The following is a 22,522-nucleotide window of genomic DNA, read 5'->3' on the forward strand; positions in this document are numbered from 1 at the left end:
TTAAGGCTTCGTAGGTATTGTACCCCTGTTACGTCTGTTATTGTACCCCTGTTATTGTACCCCTGTTACGTCTGTTAGGAGGGGATAACACAACAACTCCGGAAACTCAGTACAGGTGTTATGAAAAAAATGTTTAATGGCAGCGCTCTCCCAAAATAAACAACCCAGACTCAAACAACAAATGTGGGGGGAAAAGGGACAGTTAGGTTGTGCCAAAAAAAAAAAACACCAAAAAGACAAAACCAAAACTTAGCTGAGCTGAGCTACTATCCTAGAAAAGCAACAAACATGAGAGAAAGATCCTAAACCTCAACTTAAAACAAGCTCAAAATTACATGGGTGGCACCAACCTACTTACCTAGTGTTTCTAACACAAAGACTCTACGTGAGTAAGTGTATGGGGTCCCCAAACTTACCTAGTCCACTTTACTCCCACCACAATCATCAAACAAAAGAAAGACAGCAGGGAAAACGTCACACATGTGTCAAACAATTCAAGGAGGGAAGCGAGCCGCCCCCAGCCACAGCTGAGTCTCCTTATCAAGGGTTTCACTCCTGGTTTGTCCAATCAGGGCCTCCCTCCTCTAATTAGTTGGACGTCCCCAGATTGACATCAGCCTGCAGTCTGCGACCTAAGGGAATGGCAAACAAAAGGGGAGGGAAAGAAAACATGCAGCCTGCAGACACGTAACAACCCCCCACAAGCAGCTACAAAAAGAAAGTTATAGCTTGCCTTCAAGACTTTGAAAAGGACAAAATTATTGACCGCCTTACATATCACTGCCTTTACCCAGGGGATGCCATACCCTGCATTTACGGACTTCCTAAAATCCACAAGGAAGCTGTCCCACTCAGACCCATAGTCAGTAGCATAAACTCAGCCACTTATAACATTGCTAAACACCTTGCTACCATCCTTGCTCCTCTCGTGGGGAACACCCCACACCACATCAAGAACTCCACCGACTTCACCGACAAGGTCCAGAAACTTACCCTGGATCCAGATGAAACCATGGTGTCCTTTGATGTAGTCTCTCTCTTCACTTGCATACCCACCACGGAGGCCGTGGAGACTGTCAGAAAACGACTACAAGAAGACAGCTCCTTGGAGGACAGGACCAACTTCACAACCCGATCAGATTTGCACACTGTTAGACCTCTGCCTCACCACTACATATTTCAAGTACAACGAAGGCTTTTACAGACAAAAACGTGGCTGTGCCATGGGCTCCCCCGTGTCACCTATTGTAGCCAACCTTTACATGGAGGAAGTGGAAAGGAAGGCTCTTGGCTCTTTCAAAGGAAGAGTACCCAGCCACTGGTACAGATATGTAGACGACACCTGGGTCAAAATCAAGACACAAGAAGTGGAATCCTTCACTGCGCACATTAACTCTGTGGATAAAAACATCAAGTTCACCAGGGAAGACACAAAGGACAACTGTTTGCCTTTCCTGGACTGCGCTGTGCACATTGAAGAGAACGGCAACCTCAACATCGAAGTTTACCGGAAGCCCACACACACGGACCAGTACCTCCTGTTCGACTCCCATCACCCTCTGGAACACAAACTTGGAGTAATTAGGACCCTACACCACCGGGCAGAACATGTTCCCTCTAAGCCTGAAGGAAAAAAGAAGGAACACACACATGTAAAGGAAGCACTCAAAACGTGTGGCTATCCTAAATGGGCGTTCTTAAAGTCAGCAAAGAGGCACAGAAAAGAAGATCAGACACCAGCGAGGGAGGATAAGAAAGACAGACGCAACAACATTGTCATCCCCTATGTAGCCGGTGTATCAGAAAAACTCAGGAGAGTTTTCTCCAAGCACAACATCCCAGTGTATTTCAGACCCAGCAACACGCTCAGGCAAAAACTGGTTCACCCGAAAGACAAAACGCCAAAACACATACTTAACAATGTGGTGTATGCTGTACAGTGCAGCGAGGAATGCTCAGACCTCTACATTGGAGAGACCAAACAGCCACTTCACAAGCGCATGGCACAACACAGAAGAGCCACCTCCACAGGACAAGACTCAGCAGTCCATCTGCATCTTAAGGATAAAGGACACTCTTTCGAACATTTTGCCAATGTTCACATTTTGGACAGAGAGGACAGATGGTTTGAAAGAGGAGTGAAAGAAGCCATCTATGTCCACTGTGAGCGACCATCTTTGAACAGAGGCGGGGGTTTACAACACCAACTCTCTGCCATCTATAATCCAGTTTTGAGATCCCTTCCCAGACGCCTTAACGCCCACTCACATCCTGGGCTATCTGATCTCAGGAATTCGCATGATAAGGTGGGGTCAGGTTTCACAATGAACACACCCGAAACTCTGGCTGATTGGGACCCACACCCAGTTTCACACCTTGGCTCAGGCGATTAGAGGATCATCAGGGGGTCCTTTTGTCCCTCTGTGGGGGGTTACTCCCACTAGGTTTATATCTGGGACTCTCCACCATTTGACCTTAGAACTGAAGAAGCTTCTCGGATGAGAGGTGAAACGTCTTCAAGTAACTTAAAGAAGTCCAGACGCTTTTCTTTGCAAGCTCCTTTGATTTGGCATTTTTCTTATATTTAGTTAAATCTCTCCCTTAATATTGGATTCTTGACAGCCACCCTTCCGCTGAGACTACTTCTGAGGAGACTTCAGTGAGTAGTGCATCTCTCGTGTCCTATGTCAGGTCCACCATTTGTCCAAAATCCAAAAACACCATGCTGAGATATGGTAAGTTTTTAGTCAATACTTCTTTGAGGGTACTTTTTTATGCCTGTCAAACTGAGTTACCTTTGTACTTTTTTCAGATTAAAAAGAAAGGGAACAAATTTTGTGTTTGGCTAGCAAGTGCCAAAAATATCATGTACAAATGCTTCTTTGCTTAGTTATCTGTTATATGTAGCCAGGAACGTGGCTTAATAAACAAAAAAAACATTTGAAAGTCGCCAGGTACAAACGAATGAATGACAAATGAAAAGGCGTTCGGAAACCCTGAAGAACTACTGCTCAAGACCACTTTAAAAATAAATTACAAGGAAGTCCGTCTCCTTGGAAGTACAATAGAAAGGAATGAGGGGTGACTCAAGACTTTTACACAGTGCTGTATATAAAGCCCTAACTGAAGTCTGTTTGAGACTAAAGCTTATTTTATAATTGTTTCTGACTTTGAATGGAAATGACATTCATGTCCGTGTCTTCAACTAGAGAGAACAGGAGGTCCTTGATGACAGAGAGCTTTAATGGCAGTGGCAGTGGCAAGATGCCCTGAACAATTTGCTGAGTGAAGTCACTGAAAGGTCTGTCTAAATTAAGGGATGTTGTACTTCTACCTCTGTCAAAATTGAGTGCATTTAAGTGGGAGGAACAGCCAAGCTGGCAAAACACGGCATGTCTCTGAGTCGCCCTCTGAAGCGGGCTTCCAATGGAAAAACTAACAACAGGTAATTTGTGGTCATACAGTTATTGCTGCTTTTACATCAGAGCAAAACTAGAGTTCCATTTACCTTTAGTGGTACATAGAGAGCCTGACATTTTATCATATTTGCACTTTTGTTTTTTCCAAATGACAATTCATTCTTTCTACCGGCTCAATGTTGTTTGATGCTGTTTTTTTTAAAAAAGACATTAAAAAAAACATGGTTACCAAATGGTTCATCTTTTGGTTCAGTGATTTCATATTTGAATACCAAAACAAACAATAGACATACATGTAGCAAAAGAGATGCTGAATTCTGTCAAAGTTCTGTAGTAACAAAGATAAAGTTTGATTTTTCAAACAAAATGGATAAAAAACTGAAAGAATGCAGTTTATTCCAAAAGAATATCCAACCACAGATCAAAGCCATTGCTTATTGCGAATTTTGTACATTTTATAGCCAATATTTAGGGCCTGAAATAACCACGATGATCTTAGTTTTTTAGACTAACATTGCCACATGAGTAAAAGATGCTATCTATTTTCCCAAAAAGCCAGCTTCATGACTTTTGACTAGAAAATGGAGCCAGATTTGGATGACTCCTTTAAAATTGATGGGTTAAGGAATTATTTGCTGCTATTGCTGGGTAGATGTATAGAGAAATGGAAGATCAAGGAAAGCCAAAGTGGAACCTTAAACTGTGATTTAACAACTTCTACTTTTGTTAAAATTGGTTCTATGGCATCTGAAAAAGAAAAAAGTGCTACAGATTGGGTGCTTTCATTGTATCGATTGGTTGCTCAATTTAAATTGCTGCTCACATTTTCCAGTCTCCAAACCTGGGGTGATTTTTGTCATGCCTGGGAAATTAACTGTAGTTAATTTAATTTAATTTAATGTAAATATGTAACAAAAAATTGTGTATGTTTCTGTTCTGTGTCCTGTGTACTGTTTGTTTGGCTGACAACCAAATTTCCCCTTGTGGGACAATTAAAGGACTATTCTATTGTATTCTTATTCTAAAAAGCTAGAATCTCAGGATCGTAACTTTGAGCCAGAGTGCTGTGTGATTTTTAAAATTGGAGTCTTCCTCGCTTGCACACTTATCATTGTGGTGCGAAAAGCATTTTATTTATTTATTTTTTTAAATGCCAGACTTGTCATCTCTCTATAGCCAGCAGCTTTTATTCATATTCTTGCGAAAATTATGAATCATCTCTTAAGTGAGCTATACGGAGCATCAGTGTTTTCCACGTTTGACGCACTTAATCTCAAATTATTATTTATTGAATGAAATGACAGAAATGTGAATGCCATTCTGCTGTCTCATAAGTGGGCATAATTACCTTTCCTTTAAATGTCATTTATGTACTTTTTGTCGAATGTACGGAAGCTTTATGAGCCTTTTTGTCTTACTCAACAATATCAGAACTTCCACTGCAAAATAAATTACTTCTTTCTTCTGCAGTGGCTCAGTTTTGATTAATGCACATTCTCTACCTTAACAAGAGAGAATTTTCTCTAAATAACCTTTATCACTGACTCACTTGTGTTGGCAGTGTTAATATGTTGTGTTTTGAAATGTCACTGGTCTGCAACCCCTGACACAGCCTCAAGCAATGCAAAGTTGCTGCTGGATTCTCTGAGTCATCTCTGAGTGGTGTGGTTGCACTGTTTCTGCTGCTATCAGTCTCTGCAGTTTGTTAAACAATTACTTCTCACTTTTCAAAGCGACTACACATAACTTTTAAAGTTACTGCAACCGGATAAGAGATAGTTTTTTCAACTTTTAGTTGCATCATTGAAGTGGCTGCCAGTTAGATGCAGACAAGCAAACTGATGCCTCCATGGACGTCCCTGAAGATGCCTGGTCTCTAGGGTACAATCAGGGCTCCGATTGTCTGGTAACCCTTTCCAGGTAAAACCAGTTTTATTTACATTATACATGCTTCCCTTAGGCAGATCATAAATCTTCATTGCAGTTGAGGCCCAGCTCTATCTATGGCACACACCAATTAGTTAAACTGAAGGAATGATCTCTAATTTCCTGCTTCCGTGTGTGGTGGGGCGTGGTCTGCTGTGCCATGCAGGGAATCTGGGTTTGGGGACAGTCGAAAAATATTGTTTTGCCCTGTGTTTTAACATGGCGGGCATGATTGAGGATGCTGTGCAAGTGCGTCTTCCCTGCATGTCACTGCAGACCACGCCTGTCCCCACCGTGTTTGCAATGTTTGCAGCAGTATTTGTAAAACCAACTGTGGTTTAAACAGTTCGCTGCTTACTAATTTGCATTTTCACACACACACACACACCGTCTAAAAATAGCAAGCAGTCAGTGCATTGCTGACTCGACACACAGCCTCCTCTCACACCAAACTCTTATTTTATATTACAAAGACGTCTTATATTTACAACCACTGTCAGATCTGTCAGCTTTAGCGCCTAACCAATTTCGACAAATTTAAGTTAACGGTCCAACCGATAAAGTCCAACTTTTTTGTGATCAATTAACCAGTATCAGACTCTAACTGTTTCTGGCCTCATCTCTAAAATCCCTAAGTTAATTTAAAAGCGTCAACCAACCCAAACTTTGCCTGAAGCTCTATTTTTTGGCGTTTCACAGCCAAGGCTTACCCCGAAGTTTTAAGTTAAAGTTACACACCCGAAGTCCAACTTCTGCTTGCCAAAAAAGCGCAGACTACCGTTCCAAACGATAAGGAGACTCTAACTCCTAGTTATTCTGGAGTGCCCCAAGCTCCACAGTGACCAACTGACTATCCCTCTTCGAGGACAATGCCTAACCGTCCTTGGCATTGGCAAGCGTTACCTCTGAGCACTGCGCTTCCTAGCAAATCAAATTCAAATTCAAATTCAAATTTTATTTGTCACGTACACAGTCATACACAGTACGATATGTAGTGAAATGCTTGGACAACTGCTCGTGACCTAAAGAAAACAAAAAAGGAAAAGGCTATGAATAAGATAGGAAATAAATATGAAAAATTAAAAAGGGTAAATTTAACTAGGAAGGAATAAAATATAAATTAAGGTTAAAAATGAAATAACTGTACAACACAAATTAGAATGAAGGGTAAATTTAACTGGGAAAGAATAAGATAAAATATATAAATTAAAGTTGAAAATAAAATAACTGTACAACAAAATACACAATATAGAACTATTTAAGAATGTATGAAGAAATATAAATAAATATATACACAATAACAGCAGCTGTACAAGTATTAACTGGAAATGAAGAATGTAGTGACCAGTGTTGTGCAATCCACATTATGTCTTGTGCAGTGCAAATATGCTTACAGTGATTTAAGTGATGTAGCAGACTCTAACTGCCGTCCTATAATAATTTATAACACTTTAAAACAACAGTTAACCCCCCAAAACAAGGGTCTGACTGAGGCAGGTGAAACCTAGTGGTCAATGGAGACTCAAACTCACAAAATGACCACTCAGGTCCACTCTTATTACCAATTTGGACTCTAACCAACAAAATGACCAATTTCCTACCAAACTACTTGAGACTCTAACTCTATTTCTTTGGGACTTCCAAAGAACCCAGTATTTAAACTTTTCTTAGCAGACTCTAACTGCTTTAGCAGACTCTAACTGCTCTAACTCATGAGATTTTCATCAAAATCAAAACAGACATCCACCAGTAATTTCAGTGAGTAGACTTAAATTTTATCATGTCCAATTTGGCACACTTTGGAAATAATTCAACAGGTAGTGCCTTACCTTTGGATAAGCCGGCTTATGCCCACTCACTTCGACCACTGGCACTCATGTCTGCCCGTCCGACCACCTTAGACCACCGAATTTCTCCGTCTACACCTCCAACTCTCTCCCTCCTCAACCACCGGACGAGCCCCCAAATGTTAAGGTTCACATATTGAGGAAGGAGAGTACAAACAACCATTGGTCCAGAAGATCTTGGTCAAACAATTGATTTTTAATGAATACACGCGTGGGAAGACCACTCTGTACGCAGACAGGGATTGATCTTCGACTTAATCAAAGCATGCACAGATTTTTATAGCATCAGGGTTTGAATTAATGACGCCCCTTCATACGTCACAGACAGAATATATACATACGTCAAATCAAAACCACAATGACTTTTAACACGGTTTAAAAGAACATTGTCTTCTATCTTGTCTGGAACACGAGCCCCACATCCTGCCAGACGCTGTTCCTCTTTCCAGGTGTGTGTGCGTGTGTATATGTCAGCCTCAAATGCTCTCTCAATTCACCCGTTGCACTTCTGACCTTTCACCAGAACAGAGGCTCATCCTTATGTGTAATAACCGAACTGAAACTGTATGTACTATGTTGAATAAATGTTTTAATCAAGAACCTCTACTAAAAGTTTAATAAAAGAATATAAAAGTATAATAGACAATTTGAATAACCTAGTAATTCAAATAGCCTCGTCTAACCTGCTCCTCAGAATAACCTGTGCTTAGATTCTGCTTTCGGTTTCAGTTCTGCAAAGCCTGCAACTTCCTGTCAGCCTGCAACTTAGTCTTTCTGAAAGACACACACACTGTTTAAACCTCTGAATGCAATATCAATACTGTAAATTATATTATTAATGCAATAGTAATGTTGATGATTATTAACAATAAATTAACATTAAATAATAAATAAATAATTAACAGTAAAATAATTTCCCTGATCTCCACACTATACTTGGCCCTAAAAATCTTAGAAACATGGTATCTAACCATATACTGTACTTGCTTTGGATGGCATTACCTTGGCCTAGAGTAACACGGTGAGGAATCTTGGAGTCATTTATGACCAGGAAATGTGATTTTATGTGCATATTAAACAAACATGTAGCACTGCTTTCTTGTATTTGCACAATATCTCTAAAATTAGAAACACCCTATATCACCCTAACCTGTGGTGATATTCAATTCAATCTTATTTAAACAGCGCCAAATCACAACAGCAGTTACCTCAAAGCGCTTTATATTGTAAGGTAGACCCCAGAATAATACTTACAGAGAAAAACCCAACAATCATATGACCCCTTATGAGCAAACACTTTGGCGACAGTAGGAAGGAAAAACTCCCTTTTAACAGGAAGAAACCTCCAGCAGAACCAAGCTGAGGGAGGGGCGGGGCCATCTGCTGCGACCGGTTGGGGTGAGAGAAGGAAAACAGGATAAAGACATGCTGTGGAGATATCAGAGTTCTTTCCTGTTATGATGTTTGGAGATGACATTGTGATCTGTGGAGAGAGTACGGATCAGAGCCTAGAGAGATGGAGGTATGCTCTAGAGAGAAGCAGAATGAAAGTTATTAGATACAAGACGAAGTACAACAGGTGGAAAGATGAAGATGCAAAGAGTAGAGGTGGTGAAGATAGATGAGCTTAAATGCCTTGGGTCAACTATCCAAAGCAACAGAAAGCGCACAAGAGAGGTGAAAAAGAGACTACAGACAGGGTGGAGACGAGTATCGGGGTGATATGTGATAGAAACATAGCACCAAGAGTGAAAGAAAAGGTTTACAAGACAAAAGTGAGATCTGCTATGATGTGTGGTTTGAAAATGATGCCACTGACAAAAAGACAGGAGACCAAGCTGGAGGTGACAGAGCTGAGGATGCAAACATTTTCAGTGGGAGTGACCAGAATGAAGAGGATTGAAAATGAGTATATCGGAGGACAGCTCAGGTTGAGATGATTTGGACATGTGCAGAAGAGGAAGAGCAAATATCCTGGACCTCTGATCCTCTGTGGCGACCCCTGAAGGGAGAGGATGAAAAAAGAAGATGCTGATACTGTATTTTTTTTTTTTTTTTTTTTTGCCTGTCCCGTTTGGCTCTTTTGCCATCAGAATTGTTGTCTAAAGGCAAAGAAAGATGCCCAACGGATTTACTTTACCAAATTGACCATCCCAGCCTTGCCGTAATGGTCCATTTGATTCACCTTTTATTGTTCATTTTATTTTCACTTACTGAATACGGGACAGACTTGACTGGGGGAAAGAAGGGGAGAAAGAAAGAGGGAAAGAGAAACAGCTGAGAAGAGGGACGGGGGAGAAGGGCAAAAGACAAAAACCAACAGAATGAGCAGAAAAAAAAAGAAGAAAAAAAAATGCATATATCAATCACCTGGGTGACCTGCTGAGAAAGAAAACAAGCAGAAGAGAACAAGAGTAATAGAATAAACAACATCACAATGATATATGGGAATATGACAGTAAATACTAAATGTTAAACATTATTGTGCAGCACATAAGATCAACAGAACACAGTGTGCTTTGAGGTAGGAGCCAAAAAGGGTGTAGTTTGTGGGTGTGATCACCCGTGTGTACACCTGTGAGCATGGACGCGCTTGTTTTTTTTTTTTTTTAAAAGGTTCCTTCATGTAATGATCTGCTAGAGGGTGTGTGTGTGTGTGTGTGTGGGGGGGGGGGGGGGGGGGCACAGCCCCGTCCTCCAGGGCATGAAGCAGGTATGGAGGAGATCAAAACTCCAGACATCCAGAGGCCCTCAGAACACAAGAGACCAAGAAAGACCAACAGAGGGGCAGCTGCGCCACTGTCCCAGTAAGAGCTGAGGAGAGTCCCAGATGAGGGCTCACTCAGCAGCCGCGGAGCAGAAGCCAGGGGGAGTTGCAGTGACGCGCCCGTGAGCTCCGCCGGCAGCCAGCCGTGCCTGAGTGACCGAGCCCCCTGCCGAGAGGCCGGGGGCACCCCACCTCCGAAGTGGCCCGAGCGAGCCCCAGGCTCCAGGCCCCGATAAGCGGCCGCCAAGGAGTGAGCCGGTGTGTACCTGGACGCCCATCCCCGGACACAAAGAACCACCAACGCACCGATGTCACCACTTCCCCCGCCACTGGCAGGGGAAGTGGTGGTAGGGGGAGATAGGCCTCCAAACCTTGGAGGGCCTGAGATGTCCCCAGAGAGGTGGCGTCTGACACCCAACCTGACATATAGACACAGACATACAGGCACACACAGATACAAACATCCATTCCCACCCTCATGCTCTCATATGCACTTACTCCACACTCAACCAACGTGGAGACAGACATAAAGAGACGCTGTACACATGATCACACTCCCCAAGCGTACTCTACAAACCGGGTCTAGGTACCCTTGCCCCTGGAGGGGGGAACTGCACCCAGACCCAGGTGGTGTTACCCTTTTCCCTGCGGTGGGGGGAGGCAGACCGCCCCGACTCCGCAGCAGCAGGGAGGCCCCACACTCCAGACCGCAGTCGGACGGCCAACTCCTCCTCCTAGCTGATACTGTATTTCCATGTATGTTTACACATTTCAATACATCGCTACAAACATTTATCCAGTTTCCTTTAAAATATAAAGAATTAAGGGAGGCTCAAGACTTTTACACAATACTATACTTTTAAGGTGGAATGTTTTTTTTTTTACATGAGTAGACACTGTGGCTCTCCTTTAATATCATTATATCAATACAGCAGTACACGGCCATTTTCTCCTCTGCTAAAGAAAATCTTAAGCCTCTTAAAATACCTCTTCCCCACTCCTAACATTTCTTTACCTTAGAAACTCTAAGATGCTTTATCATTCGTATCTCTAATGGGAGATTCTTAGAAAATTCGAAGGAATTTTTTAGAGTTTCGTCACTAGGATCAGGACTTAGTATTGTGAAGCTTTGTGAATATGGGCCCAGAGCTTTAGCTGGCTGAATTTGAGCTGAAACAGGTCAGTGCCGGTAAGTTCCATATCCACAATGGATTTGTCACATTAGCAAATCTTCATCCTCTGATAGGGGAATATTTTCCTCTGCTTGCACATTAAAATGCTGCTCGTATCCCAGAGAGAGAGATGGAATAGATCTTCTGGTTATACTTCTAGATGTCCATCCAATGTTTAATTCAGGTCCCTGAAAAAATGGACTCAATCAATTCAAGCAAGCTTGGGTGGGTCGACCAGTGCAGCTTTAATAAAAGCATTATTTAGGAAGCTGATGGATGGAGTTCATTCTGAGAACCTGAAATTCCGATTTTGAGGGGGAGTTCTTTAGGCTTTGCAAGAAGAAGGCATTTGAAGGAAGATATGATCAAATGGTAGGTGTCCAAATAGGAAGAGCAAAAAGCAGATATCACACAGGGATTATCTCTCCGGATTCTCAGAAAAAAAGACTAAACGTAATCTGGGTATATGATTTTTAACAAGCTCGTGTCAGTTTTGTTTTTTGGTCAGTGTACTTGTGCATGAACTACTTGTGCCTCGTCCACATATAGGAAAAATGACGCTGCTGTAGTTTTACAGGGGGGACTTTCAACTGCTCCCTTATTTCCCATGGGCTCGCGGTGTGTCACGAAGGGCATCCAGCAAAATCATGTGGATAGGGAAGCAGCTGAAAGTAGCTTTGGTATAATCAGGGTACAGCAGCTTCTGATTCAGTGTCTCCTCTCAGTCTTGGTCCAGGGCTCTGTAAGCATTCAGAGCATATTTGTCATGCTTACATGTATCAGATAGTCAAACAATGTTTAATACTGGACAAAGAGCCTGAGTAAATACAAAATGCTTTAAATGATTATTTCATTAATGAAATAATCATTTAATAATTTAAGGGAAAAGAGCTGTCCAAGGTTACCTGGTTTTGTGTGAAAAAGCCTGTCCTTGTGAAATTATGAAGTTGCTGTGATTAATCACAATTTTTGGAAAGCTGAGTTAAGTTTCACACCGAGGCTTGATTACTTCCAGGCCTGCTGAATCAAGAAGTCACTTAAATACACTCGTCTCAACACATCATCCCAGGATCTAAAGAAAGAGCTGAGAAACAAAGTCACTGACATTTATCAGCCTCGAAAGATCAACAAAGCCATTTCTAAGGACTCCAGTGAACTGCAGTGAGAGCCATTATTCACAAATGGAGAAAACAGTTTGTGGCAGGCCTACCGAAATTACTCCAAGAGTGCATCACCGACTCATCCAGGAGGTGACATGAGAACCCAGAATAACATCTAAAGAACTGCAGACCTCACTTGCATAAGCCTGGTTCTTTTATACATATCTACATATACACTCAAAGCATTTTATACAACTAGATGCTTTCAATCCAACATTCACATACATAGACACACCTATGGGTGCATCAGAAAGCATTTTGGTATTAGTATGTTGCCCAAGGATATTTGGCATGCAGGCTGGAGCAACCAGGGATCAAATCTCCAACCACCTGAGCTACAGTCAGTTCATTATTCAACAATAAAAAACACTCTGGGTAAAAATGTAATCCATGGGAGAGTTCCAATATTAAAACCATTGCTAGCCAAAAAGAAACAAAGTCTCACCTCATGTTTGCCAACTTCTTGCTGATCAAGAAGACTTTACGAAAAATAACTGTCTATAGAGTATGGAAGCCCGTTTCCACCACTAAAAAAAAAAAAGTATCCATGACTCGAAATTTCGACTTATCAACTCAAAATTTCGTGTTACTTTTCTCAAACTTTCGAGTTAGCACTGCCAATCTGCGTGAATTACATCATTTCCTTGTTACCTGGAAGCTGAAGCCCTCAGCTACAAATGCTACAGCTAAGCTACCACTATTACAGCCAGTCATGAATACACAAATTGCTGAGTATTTTCAGCATGGCTTCACAAATGATGAAATCCTTCTGTCATTAGCTGAATCACATGGCATTACTATCAATAAACGCTCTCTCGAAAGCGCCAATTTGTTGCGATCCGGTTTTGAGTGTGCTTTCCTCTGCACTATAGCTTTCCAGGTAACAAGAAAATGACATCCTTCACGTAGATTACTGATTGGCAGAGCTAACTCAAATTTCAAATTACTTTTCTCAAAATTTCAAGTTAATAAGTTGAAATTCTGAGAAAAGTAATTCCACCTCTGAATGATGGAAAAATGAAACAAAAAGAAGGGTCGTGACTGGCCTTGTCAAAGTCCAGAATTAAACCAGATGGAGATGCTTTGCCATGACCTTAAACGGACTGTTCATGCTTGAAAACCTTCCAGTGTTGCTGGATTAAAACAATTCTTTCACGATGTGAAAGGCTCATCGCAGTTGCTTGATTTAAGTTGTTGCTGCCAAGGGTGGCACAACCAGTTACTAGATTTAGGGCACAATCTTACCTCTTACTGGAGAACTTTACAGTTGTGCTTGAAAATACTAACATGATGAAGGTGTAATTGCAGACAGTCATGTCCACTGTGTGGCGCTGCTGCGCCCCAGAACTACTTCTGTCACACAGGTGAGGCCTGCATCCCCACTTCTTGAAACATTTATATCACTTTATCTATTCTTCTTCTTTAGTGGGTCTAATTCAGTGTGTGAAATTAACATCTTACCCATATCTGGGAGTGCATTTAAAAAGTTGGTCAATCCAAGAATTTAAACTTGGTATATTTGTCAGTTTGATAGGCACTTAATATGACCGGCTACATAAAGAGACACGCTTTCATTTCACATACTGAGGGGTGTGCACTGTAGCATTAAATAGGCCACCAACACAAAACGGGGACCTCATAAATCCCCCTGACATTTCGGCGAAGGGAAACATAAATGTTTCTTTTTGATGTTTGGGAAAAAACAAGCTGGAAAACAACCAATTTTTGAGGAGGAACGTGCAGGCCTCACCTCGCGCTGGAAAAGAAAAAATGTCAAGAACGAACAGAGGTCACTGCAAGTCCAACAGTGTTCAAGGAAGTAGAATTTGTGGTTCATTTTATTCAGTTCATTTAATATTTCTGAACATTTAACAGTCTGCCTCTCATCCTTGATCCCCGTTGTGAATATTTATCAAAAATAATTTAACAAAGACATAATTTCGAGAAATTTTTAGCTGAATGTACTCTTCAAGCTGGAGCTGTACAACATGTCGAGGTCAAGACCCAAATCCCCGTTGCTTGTGGGCTGTGGAGTGGCGCCTTGTTTGTTCTCTGTGCATCATACAGTATGTATCTGCACTCCTGCAAAATTGCCGGTTTTTGTAAATATAGCTGGCTGTTATGCCCCTGAGACCGTTAACTGCTTTCACTTGGCAAATACAGCCATTCAAAAACTGAGAATACCACAGTTCTAGCATGAACTACTTCAGTAAGAAACTCTGTTTATGCAGTACTTTTGAAAGCAAAGTTTACAAAGTGCTTTTTACCAGATGGTTAAAGTTGACTTAAAATGTCTTGGTTATCTCCAGTTTGCAAGTGGACACTTTGCAGAGCTTTCAAAGCACCGTGGTGTCAGCAGAAACTTCTCTGTTCAGACTTCAGTACACAGCCAGTCAAAAGAAAACGGGATCTGCTGTGCAGCTTGTCTAAGATGTCAGTATGAAAGCCTGCAGGGTATTTTCTTTTCTTTAAAAAAATCCAGCTGACCAGTATGAGGATCGGGATTCATTATCCCCGTGTATTATAATGTGTTGATCCTGAAAACTTGGAGCTGTTCTGATACAATCTATCAAAAGAAATAAAACAAACATGTAAATTCACATGGGAAAAAATGAAGTGTGCAAAGAATCAGACAAAGTCAATAAAGCAGAAAAAATGGAAAAGATTACACAAGAATCAAATGAAATGAACTGAAATGTGTGTTGACTTTGAATCATTTGAGAGCACAAGGTGCAAATGCTTGTAAACCTTAATGGAGGAATCGGGGATTAAATGGTAAATGGCCTGTATTTATATAGCGCTTTACTAGTCCCTAAGGACTCCAAAACGCTTTACATATCCAGTCATCCACCCATTCACACACTGGTGATGGCAGCTACATTGTAGCCACAGCCACCCTGGGGCGCACTGACAGATTAAAGCAGTTGGTTATCAGTTTAACTCATCAATGGGGCTAATGGGGTCCAGGTCGCTCTGTCACAGGTTCAGTCCCTGTTTCCACAGATTTGTGCAACATTGAACATTTCCAGGGTCAGTGTAGATGGCACCACAGTAATGGATGTGGCAGGACATGCCTAGGTGTTAGAGTCTGAGGATTTCCCCTTGGATGAGCAGAGCCTCGTGACTGGCCTTGTCAAAGTCCACAATTTGACAAGGCTGGTCAAATTCATGAGTGCATCTCATCCAGGTCAGATATGAGTCAAGAAGAAGCTGTTTTTCGCTTCTTACGTCTCTGGCACAGCAAACTTAGCTCCTTGGGGTCTGAAAAATAGCAAAACCTGAGCTTGGTATGAAAAAATACGTGCCACTGATTCCATGATTGGTATTTGCACGAGTTTTATGCGTCCGGTGTTGAAAGGCTTTTATTCACAGTGGGGTCACCACATAGTTGATTTAGCTGGTGTTTACACCAGATGGTCTTCCGGTACAACCCTCTTGGGCTATGTCTCCTTCCAAGCTCAAACCTGGAATCTTTTACTTATTAGTCAAACATGTAAACCACTACCCTAATGGGAAAAATAAAAACAAAACCCAAAACAACTAATATTTGATTATTTAGTCTCTGTTAGAAAATTGAATATATCCAGATATCTGTGACTTCTTGAGTTCTTTTGCAGTATATCAATGGAAACCAGTTTAAATTCTATTTTACTGAGGTTTTGGATCAATGGCTCTCAGCCTCATATTTCTGTATTAAAACATATGTTGGCATCTTCACCTTGTGATAGCTGGGACAGGCTCCAGCCCCTCCCAGCAACCCTGAATCACACACATGGTTAACGATGGATGGTGCCCTGTATCACTTACTGTTTAGTTTTAGCTTTAGGAAAAGATGACAGATTGGGTTAAAATACAACAAATTCAGAGTGAGATGTTACTGCTATAAGATGTGCATCACAGGACCAGCTCTGACAGACAGCGTAAGCTCATCATCATCAGAGTCCTTGCAAGTGTTGATGTGTGCCAACAATGACATCACTGCCGCCGTGGAGTAGTGCTCTTCACTTCAGCTCCTGATTTTTGTAACCTGGCTCTGCAACACAGGCTGGACGGGAGGCACGGCTGTGGGAGTGTGTCTTCTCCACAGGCATTTTAATGACGGATCACTGTGGGAGCATACTGCTGGCTTTGACTAAACAGCAGTAGCTGATTTCTGGGAATAAGAATGGCCTCGCTGATCTGCCGTAAAGTCTTTATAACAAAAATCCAACATTTGGTACTTCTTACAAAAACATATTATTTAGTATATAAAATGTTACCTGCTTCCTTTTTGATAAAGCATATAATTAGAGCCGATAAGGTGACCCTGAACCCTCCCTTAGGAGGAGACCTAGGCTGCTGGGGGTTTCCCATGATGCAGCATTTCTTCTTCACTCACCTCTTTTTACTCTGTATTAGTTATTAATAATGACTACAGCATGTGGTTTTGTCTTGTCTCCATTACCCCCATCGCAGTAGAGATGGGGGTAATGGAGAACCAGGGTTCCTGTTAAAAGGGAGTTCTTCCTTCCCACTGTCACCAAGTTCTTGCTCATAGGCGGTTATATGAGTGTTGGAACTTTCTCTGTATTATTGTGGGATCTCTTTACCTTACAATATAAAGTGCCTTGAGATGACTGTTGGTGGGATTTGGCGCTAAACTGAATTGAACTGATGTAACTGTTTTAGTCTCATATTAGCTGTGAGACAATACCATATCATTCAAGTGCCAGATATCACACAATTAATGGTTAATAGAATGTAAAGAATATCAATTCATTTAACAGTAACATTAAAGTTTATTAGTGACAGTTATCATTAAATGTTACCAGAAGTTAAACAAAAACAATATTAATTATAACAGAAATAATCACAGTTTCAGACAGCTTTTCTGAAGGCATGAGGACTAATTAGTTCCAGGACATTCCTCAATGGAGCAATTTCACTGTCATGTTTCTGTAACATCCTTGATAACTATTTTTAATCGGCTTAATTGGAGACACGAACCTGCCATTCTCGGGACAAACCCTGCACCACTGGATGGTTTAATCCTTTCAATAGACCAGGAGGCTGGAAAAAAAGGGAACACCGCTCTCTCATCACACTGGCGTGAAAACTCTGCTTTCAGTGCCATTGTGGTGTAAGATAATTAAAAACCCTAAGTGGTCCTAACATTGCTGAAGCTCATAGAATTAAAAGGCAAGGCAAGGCAAGGCAAGTTTATTTGTATAGCACAATTCAACAACAAGGTGATTCAAAGTGCTTTACAGAGACATTAGAAACAAGAACAAATAAAAAGCATGATTTAAAATTGATTAAAACAAGCAAATAAACTAACTAACTAATTAACAAACAAACAAACAAACAAACAAACAAACAAACAAACAAACAAACAAACAAACAAAACAGTATATAAAATCAAAACAGATAAAATCAGAACAGTAGATAAAATCAGTAGTTAAATGTAAGTTTTGAAATTTAAGCTTAAAGTGTGGATTTGGTGCTTTATTCAAATGCAGCTGAGAACAGGTGAGTCTTCAACCTGGATTTAAATAAACTGAGTGTTTCAGCTGATCTGAGGCTTTCTGGGAGTTTGTTCCAGATATAAGGAGCATAAAAGCTGAATGCAGCTTCTCCGTGTCTGGTTCTGACTCTGGGAACTGATAAAAGACTGGATCCAGATGACCTGAGGGATCTGGATGGTTCATACTGGGTCAGGAGGTCATTGATGTATTTTGGTCCTAAACCATTCAGAGCTTTATAGGCCAGCATCAGAACTTTAAAGTCTATCCTCTGACGGACAGGCAGCCAGTGTAAGGACCTCAGAGCTGGACTGATGTGGTCCACTTTTTTGGTCTTAGTGAGGACTCGAGCAGCAGAGTTCTGAATGAGCTGTAGTTGTCTGACTGACAACAACAGTAAAAGAAGTTGTCTGTGTACTATGTCCCACCATATAACTCGTATACTCAGACATGCTCAGAATGATGCACAAGAGAATAACGTCACTTAAGTACTCAGATTGCCCCGTTGAAGAGCCTCGGGAGGAGCGCCGCTTTCAACAGCAGTTACCAATGCATGAGCGCTGTAATGGAAGCTGTTGTTTATGTAAGACACAGACCAACATGAGAGAATCAGAAAGGTGGTTACCAGCTGCTTGTTTACCGCTAATTAGCTTAGTAACCACAGCACAAACACAGTGAAGTAAGCTTTACGGGCTCCGAGCTATCTATCCAATTACTGAGCTAGAAAAGCCCATTGCAGCCAGTGCAGTCCCCAGCGAGTGTTTGTTTGAAGCAGTACAACACTTGCTGGGAGAACTTCACTTTTCGTTTTTTTTTCTGAGAAACCTTTTTCTTCTCTTTGGTGAGGTCATTCTGTTGAGTCTAGGCTTGCTTTCAGGGAGACCTGGTCAAAACAAAAAGATGAGAGAAAACAGAGGAGTCGGTCGTTTAAGCTCGGCTCTTTTCAAGCTGATTCTGAGCTTTGAGAGAAAAATAGTAATTGTACTTACTTTGTGATAGCCCTCCAATTAGAGAACACGAAGCATCTGTCTCGGTCTTTTTGTCCTGGTAGGTCACAACTCATAACTACTTTGTACTTAAATAGCACTGCCTGGGGGATACCACATAGAATCCTTTTAATTAACTAAGTGTAACATTCACTCACCTCCGTATTTCACCTCTGTTTGTGTTTCAGACATATGAACAGCATTTGCATGAGACCACCCGCATTTTAGTCTCTCCTTTCAGGACTCAGTTAATCATCTGTGTCGTCCTGTTGTTTGCTATTCTGTCCTGTTCTCTTGTTGCACTACTGGGCAGAGAACAATGCTGCTTCCAAGTACTTACATATGTAGAAGCGCTGCATGTAGCGGTGGTATAACAGTGCAAATGTATGCTGTTGCTGCCAGATGTTGCTGCTCCTAGCAGCTGCTGAGAGAGTCCATGTTGACAAGATTGATTACGTTTCTCGACATAAGCAGATGACTCTCATCAAATTTTCAACCAAAGTAAAATAAAGAGAGACATTTCATCCCACTAATAAGTCATGAAATCTGCGTGTCAGCCCATCTGTTGTTTGAGGCTATTTGACTGAGCTGTTCTCAATTTTTTCCCTTTTTTTGCCTAAAAGTTGTTCTCTGTTTCTAAAAGTGTGTCGCGAAACTGCATATTTTGGTATCGAAGTAAATACCAAAGTGCCGATACCGATACCAAAGCCAACATTTTAACCTATAAAGGCAGCTTATGCAGGGGAGAGCAGTGTGTCATGATTTATGAGCTAAATCATCATCAGTTTGTAAATTCTGAACACATTTTAATGACCAGTAAATCATTGTGATTTTTACTTTCTAGAATCATTAATTATACAACAAAAACAATCAAAACAACAAAATGCACCTCAGGTTTCCATTGCAGTGACTGCTGCCTGCTCCACTCTCTGTTTAATGAAGCACGAGTACTGTACATACACACAGTGATGTTTGGGAATCTTTCTAAGGCTACTGATTTATTCCCAAGTGCTAACCTGTAAAAAAAAAAACAAAAGCTGTTATTGCTAAACCAATGGACTAATGGACTTGTGCTCTGGTGGACTAATTCACAAGAGAAAAAGAAATCATGATAACAGCAATGTAGGTATGACACTGTTAAAAAGACCAAGTTTACAGAGCTTTGGCAAACAAGCACAGGGAAATAAAGTGCTGTGCAAAAGTATCAAGCCTTCCCTTTCATTGTATTTTGCTAAGGGAATGCAAAATAGGTGGTGCCATTTATTTGAAATGTGCAAACATACAGGGAAACACAGTATTTTTTGCACAATTCTAGTGAGCTTGAAAGTCAATATTTTATTCTTCAACACAAAATGAGATCTCTTGTAATTCCTTTAAGTAGAAATAGATTTCCAGGCTTCTTGGAAGTCACACAAACAATAATGTGTAGGTCTGGGCTTTAGGGGGGCCATGACTGATAGTGTTCAGCTGTGTGTTTGTGATGATTGTCATGCTGTAAATCATGTTATTTCCAGACACTTTCCAGATTGCATTCCCTGTTGGATCAAAATCTGATGGTACTATTCTGTGTTCAGAATTTCATTAATCTTTTCAAGCTCCTCAACACAACCGCCTGAAATACAGTCTTAAACCATGACAGAGCCTTCAGTGTGTTTTACAGACAGCTGTAGACACTGTTGCACTGACCTGACTTTAAACAAAAAATTTCAATTTTGGATTCATCATTCCATAAGACCTGCTGCCACTCATTTTCATTTTACATAGTCGATAATGGCTTCTTGACCACCATCCTTCTTCTGGGTCCAGACTCAATAGAAGTTAAACTTCAGGTCCAGATCCATCTTGCAGATCCTGTGCCAGGTCTTTGCTATTTTTTTTCCTAATTCTTAAAGTCATAACAGATCTGATGTTGTTCATCTGACGTAGACAGATTCTTTTGGGCTGCACAAAGTGAGCAAAGTGGAGACAGCTGGAGAACACAGCTGAACAGAATCCAACTAATGAACCAAGGGAAGCAAAACTGGTGAAAAAAAATGGGGCGAGAGACTATGAAAGTAAGACAGGAAACATAATCACAAAGATAGAAAGGCTCAAGACATACACACTTGACGCATGTAAACAAACACAAAGACTTGACTGACAGAGGAGACAAGACTGACTTGACACAATTAATAGAGAGACAGAAAACCACAGAGACAGAGCCCTAAACCACTAGGAAACAGACGTGGACCACAAATGATGATAATTAAATTATGCAAAACCCAAAAGACCAAAAAATAAACTACAAAAGGAGATAATAAATGCTCTAGGAAATCCACTCATCGCATTAATATAAGGAGCCAGAGAAACACAAGAGACCCTTTAAACTAACATGAATCACAAAAAACTCTAGAAGAACACAAAGCCCCGAGTCCACGACCCAGAGACCCTGACAAAATTAGCATTTCATTTTCTCTGTTTTCTCTGTGTTGTGGTTAAATTAATCTCCCACTGCTAATATGACTTATGTGGTCCACTAAAGCACACATGTACAATGTGAGAAATGCACAGAATGTCAATGAAGATTACACAGCGTAGCATACATTCATTAAGATATTGTAATGGCAGTATGTTCCACCAACCTGTTGAAAACAGGCAGCTATTAATGTCATGTACCATTCGCTGATGATCATCGCGAATACACGAGGTCAGTCACCTGCAGTGAGTATTGTCACTGCGACCAGTGAACCTTAAAATCACGTGAAAGATAAACCTTTGTCAGCTCAGGCATCTTGATTGCGTGCCTGCTGTTAAAATGATTATTTCAGGGATTTTTTTTTCTGTTTGGCTCCATTCCTCTCTTTTCTATTTTTCGAGTATTTAGTTTAACCACTGCCAAATATCTGGATCCTGCTATGCACCAGGCATCCTGCCGTAATCAGAGATCACAGTGCGTTCAGAGAACCTCGGGGCTTTTTTGTAACTACATTCTACCTGCGAGAGAACAGCTTCAGGGTTTTGATTTTAATCAGGCAGAAACTGGTTGGGAAGTCATTAGAGACTCATGCTCTCTGGTGTCAAATAATCAGCGTGACCTCCAGAATACTTTTTTTTAATAATTAAACCCTAAACTCACATTTACTAAATCTATTTTTTTGTACGCAAACCAATTTAATTAATGTACCTCAGTAATGAAAAAACATTAAAACTGCCACAAATCAGAGTTAATGAGAACACAAATTGTTGGTAATGTCCATCTGTGTAATTGTTTGGCTGTCTGCTTTCACAAAATGGAAGGTGTGCGAGCTGTGTGGGTCCAGAGGAGGGCGCATAGTCAGAATTTGAGGTTTAATGTTTTATTTGTACAGAAGTGTTAGTCTCGTATGGCTGTGCTCCCACACAACATCACTAAAAATTTACTTACTTGGAAATCTAAAACTGAAAGCAGCAAATGAGACTCTGGCACATAACTGTGCTGCCATATGTCACGTACTGAATTATTCAACAGAATTTCATTTTTTACTACATTTTTTAAAGTAATTGTTCGCCTACAACCCTAACTCCAGTAAAGTTGGGAGACTTTATATAAATATAAAAACAAAATACAGTGAATACAGTGAGTACAGTAAACCCACGGTATTCACAAAAGGTCTCAAATGTTTGACACAAGAAAATGTATCACTGTGAGAAAAATATTAGCTCATTTCATGGCAGCGACATGTTTCAGAAAAGTTAGGACAGGGGCAACAAAAGGCTAGAAAAGTA

This window comes from Aulonocara stuartgranti (genome assembly GCF_965226115.1).
Source record: "Aulonocara stuartgranti genome assembly, chromosome: 23".
NCBI lineage: Eukaryota > Metazoa > Chordata > Actinopteri > Cichliformes > Cichlidae > Aulonocara > Aulonocara stuartgranti.